The sequence below is a fragment of the Amia ocellicauda genome, unplaced genomic scaffold (assembly GCF_036373705.1).
Source record: "Amia ocellicauda isolate fAmiCal2 unplaced genomic scaffold, fAmiCal2.hap1 HAP1_SCAFFOLD_63, whole genome shotgun sequence".
Lineage (NCBI taxonomy): Eukaryota > Metazoa > Chordata > Actinopteri > Amiiformes > Amiidae > Amia > Amia ocellicauda.
This window is the reverse complement of record NW_027102993.1, coordinates 34108-39461: the sequence shown is the minus strand read 5'-3', so window position 1 is coordinate 39461 and position 5354 is coordinate 34108.

Here is a 5354-nt window from a genome sequence, read left to right as displayed (position 1 = left end):
GGGTTAGTGATGTCACTAACCCAGCCGTTTGTTGTAGTCCTTAAAAAACGATTTCTTTAACAGCAAATATCTCCCTTTGCTTTGAACTTTGAGCTTCGTAACTTTGCAGATGTTGTTTATGCTCAAACAGCAACATTACACACTAACTAAAGTTAGAAAAGTGAAATCATATTCAAGCACCCCGTTAAAGCTCTGATTTCAGAGAGAAGCGCAGAGAGCTGCTATTTGATTTGCGCTCATTTCAGTCCTAAAGTTTACACACATTCATTTCACACGGACATTATTGCCTAGTGATTTCAGACATTTAAGTTTCGTGATATGATCCCCTGGCTCACCTGTTATCCATCAAACACAAGCTGTGACTGTCTCAGCCTTAGCCGCATATTATTCGGCAAAATTATTCGTTATTGGTTTTGAAGCCATTATCCGTGCCTTTCCGAATAAGGTATTGTGCTTCGGGACACCCCTAGTGTAAATCTTTACAACAGGGAGTCCAATTCTCTTTAGTACTGTGTTGTTGGCAGTTTAGCCATAATTATTGCCTTATTCTAGGCCAATAAACATAAATATCACTGAATTAGTGCAATAATTAATGTGAATATAACTTTCACTTTAGAACAGGCGGTCAAATTGTCTTTCTTACAATATTTGAGCAATTTATAACTGTAAAACCAGCACTAATTAAACATAGTTACTAGCTTCATATTGTTCAGTTAATTTAATAGATACATTATGTATAAGGTACACTTATAAATTTCAATTAAAGAAGTGAATTTATAGTATTACCTTATCACGAATCCTGGAGTCTTGTAGAACTCAATTTCTGTAATAATTGGACGCAGACAGATATAAATTGTCAAATTTATTAAAAAACAAAGACTAAATGTAGCACTACACTAATTATACAAAAGGGAAAAACTAATTAAAATTCAACTCTAGATCAACAAATCAAAGACAAATCACTTCCGTGACCAAATCAAAGACCATGGGATCGCATATGATAACACACAAATCTTTAAACAAAAAAGGTTATAAACACATTGACTACAATACCGGTTAGTAAGACGAAGGTGAGTCTCTCATTAGTATTGTTAGTCAGACATTAAATAACTACGCAGGTTAGTATTTATGTCAGGTAACTTCTCGTTATATATATATATATATATCAGTCTCATTAACGTTTAGGTACAGAGAAAGATCCTATCATTACTTGTTACCACAATTTCCCTTAACTGATTATTATTCAATGATTAAGGATAGGCAGGGCCACCAATAATCTAATGTCTATTCACTTGTGTCAATTTCAGACTAAACAGTTAAACAGGAATGAGAAGATATTTCTCGGCGTTGACAGATTTTATTTCTAAAATTATCAACAAAACAGTTGAATGCAACACACATTTATATTTAAGAAAACTAAATGATATTACACATTCTAGAGTTATGAATCACAGATTAACATTTCTAATTGATTTCTTAAATGTCATGAATCACAAACTCCAAACTGTTAAACTTATCTGAACTTCGTCGCAGAGAGGCCTCTCTGCCTTCGGGCTCAGATAACAGCACACGGCACGAGGTCTGTGTGGTTTGGAACAAAGGCAGTCCGGTTCGGCTTTGTCCAAGAACTTCCACTCAGTCGATGCACCTGGAAGTTGGGGTTTCGCGAATGTAGAGTCTTTTCCAAACAGATTTTCCATTGGTTTGAAGGCTCCAAGGTTGTGCACAAAATCTTCTTTGTAAGCAGGGTTCCACCGTAGTTACTTGAAGACAAAGTCTTTGAGGAAAGCAGGGCCCTGTTCGTTCCAAGGGTCAAGTTTCTTAAGACTCAAATAGCTATTTAAATGACTGACACTTTCGTATTCAGTCGACTTAGTCAATTGTCCAGCTGTAAAACTCCACTGATCAGGTGGGTCTGTAAAGTTATTTATTTAATAAAGTCCTTTAAAAGAATTCTTCGTACGGCTCAATCTCCTTCTCCCAGTTTAATTCTTCTGTTGCCGGCAAAGACTTGGTTGGTTTCTGGTTCCGGTTCTGGCAACAGAGCTACAGGTTGCGAGTTTCTGGTTCAGGTGAGAGAGAGAGTAAGAGAGAGAGACCGTGCGCTGTTCTTTATAGTCTGTCAGATCAATAGGTGATTGGTTCTTGATTTTTTTAGATTGGATTTCGGTTTCAGCCCCCAGTGTCCTATTGGAGGGGGGCTTGATTTATGACTGATGTCAATCCATGCCATCTTTTGGAAATGCCGGTTGGCCCGGGTTCGTAGCTCTATGTCGGGATTTCGGCTCTCGTCCACTTCAAAGAGTTTTTATTACCTACAGGCCCCTTTCTCCTATCTCATAGCAGGATTCCAAACTATTTGGCCTATTCTCGGTGCCATCCTCCCCAAAACTGTCACTTTGATGTAAACCAGTTCCAAGCTGATGAGTTAAGGAACTCTGATAACTTTTGGTGGGGGGAGAAGTCTTCTTTAGATCAGTGCTTCAGCTCAGAGCTAAAATGCTCTTATCAAAATACACCCAACATAACACTACAATAATATATGGTTTGCTAAGTTGTAAATAATGGCTAAAATGCATTTACTGTGCATTCGGTTAATCATTAATTACTAGGTTTATGTTTATTCATTGCATGAATGTGGATCCTTCAAATGTTTAATAAATAATGACTAATATGTAAAGTTAAAAATTAATTACGAGTGTGTTTGTGCTTAACTAATGCATACTTCTGGCCCCTTAAAATAAAGTGTTATCAGATCTCCTTTGAGATATGACTCCCTCCCCTTCAGGTTCTGCAACGTTGAATAAATAAACTTAGATAGCCGCGACTGTTTCCCAAAAATGTATTGTTTCAAATATGCCGTTTAACAGCATTTGTTAGGGGTGTAACGTTACGGTACACAAAACTGACAGTTCGGTACGTACCTCGGTTTTGAAGTCTCGGTTCGTTATGGGTTCGGTACAGCGGGGGGGGGAACTAAACATTAATTCCGTTGTGCATGTTTCTAAGCTATGCAAAAGAGATTTCACTTCTTTCTCAGTCTGTCTGGTGATGCATAGCCCACATAGGGCACGTGCAACACATAACACAACATTTAGAAAGTGGGTGACACTTATTTTGTTACATATAAGAGCGACACTACTCCAGACACTCCCTTGCTCGTGATCTAAAGTTAGACAGAGATGCTGTGCTTGGCTGGGGTCACCTATCAGACAGGCCTCACACTTATCAACTAATTCACGGCCAATACAATGTTGTAACACTAGCGCAATAATGCCCTTTATGGTGTGTGTCATCACTAGTGTTACATGATCATCATAGTTTTTACAATTATATCTCGGAACTTCCCTGTCTGAATCAAAACTCTTGTGGGTTCTAGCAAGGCAAGAACAGAAGCATGCAATGTTCAATCTTGTTCGGGGTCTTAAAGAGTTGACAGAGGAATCCATATCACTGGTGTCTGGTACTCCACTATTCTAATGAAGAGAAAAGAAAATAACACTTAAAACTGTAATGTGTGTCGGTCAGTAAAGAAGTACACAACTATACACAGTTGTAGGACCTCTATATTTACCTCTCTTTCCATTGATGGTCCAATTCCATCATCAGTGTCTGAGGTTTTATCCTCCCTGCCATGTTCATGGTCCTTGTCATCATCTTCAGACTCATCACCAGTGTTGACACCTTCGTCTTCATCAGACATTGGGAGAGCATCCCTGGGGCTCGGAGGAGGAGCGCTGACACTATTCTTTTGATAAACATACAAAGAAGAAAACATGCATTTAAATTCACTTTGCATTGAAATTTATATATACACACATACGGCCTAACAGCATGTAAACACCGGCATACGTTTAAAATTAATAATAATATTCTAAACACGTTTTAAAATAAAGTGTTACCTCTTTTGGGTCCCTGTCTTCCGACCATCTTAATTTTGTGTTAGGTGCCCCCGCATCTTCATCAGCAGCGTGGTCGCTATGGGGTGTCTTCTTAGCTGGTGTAGCCATAGTGCGCTATGGGGGTTTCCACCAGTTACCGCAGACCTGTTCTGTCCCGAACGGGTGACATGTTTTCTGTGTTTACCAGCATGCTCTTTATACTGTAAATGGTGGCCGGCGGCTCTACAGAGGAGGCGGGGTGTGGGTGGGGTTGGGGGCGTGTGTGGGGACACGTGGGTAAATGGGGGGCAGTGGCTCTACAGAGGAGGAGGAGTGTGGGCGGAGTTGGGTGCGTGTATGGGTGCCACGTGGGTACAGTCATTTGTACCCATTAGGCTCGTGTCCATAACAAATATGTGATAACAATTTATCTCTCCAAATGGTCACCTCACCCAGTGTGTACACGTTGTTTTGAACGTGAGACCATGACCATAGCACGCATAGATACAGATGTCTGTTGGAGATCAACTTTATCGGAGTGAAATAGACACCCCAACATACCGCCCCAACTGAATTCTGTAATAAGAACAACATTTTTGGCGGTTTCCTGGTATGTTATGTGGAATACAATTTTGTGTGATTCTTAGAAAAATTATGAAATACCATTTTGCCCCCCCATAAATAAGCCGCTCCAAGCAGTTAATTTTACACATCCAATATAATATATGAAGGGACACACTCTTCATAATGGCATCTGACTGGGGTCCATTTGATGAGGAAGAGCTAGTAAATGCGTTATCATGTATTGATGGTAAGAATGTTTTTTATAGTAATAGAGTTGGGTTTAAAAGTGTTAGTATATCATGCATAGTTCATGGTTTGTATAATTTAAGGTGAGAGAGAACCGAGATATTACAGCACAGAATAACAGAGCCGAGACTGTCGGGCCGAGCACCCCGCAGGGGACCACGGAGAGTGGAACTCACAACCCCCAACGCCTACGTCCCGAACAGCGCCTTCCAAACCGCAGGAGACACGTGTTCTGAAGGTGGGCCAAAGCAATGTGTTTAATGGCCAGTTTTATTCAGATTTCATGGTATGCCATAGAACAAGTTGTTACATATTATGAATTAATTACATCTTCTAAAACATAATATCGTGTACATTTATGTGACCAATGTTTGTTTTTTGATTTGACAGTTGTTTAACCCACATAACTACACACTCCCCCACCCACCCCAAGTCACAGAGCAAACTTTGAATGGAGGTGTGTAACATTCACCGTTTTTACCAATGTTATTAATAATAATAATAATAATAATAATAATATTATATTTTGTATTTGTTCGAAATGTAGTGAAAAGTCACTGTATAAAGTGTAATTGACATGTTTGTTTTATTATAGCTAAAAATGCGGCACAGCCTGCATTGCCCTGCTTGAGAGGCGTGTCAAGTGGAAAACAGCTGAAGAGA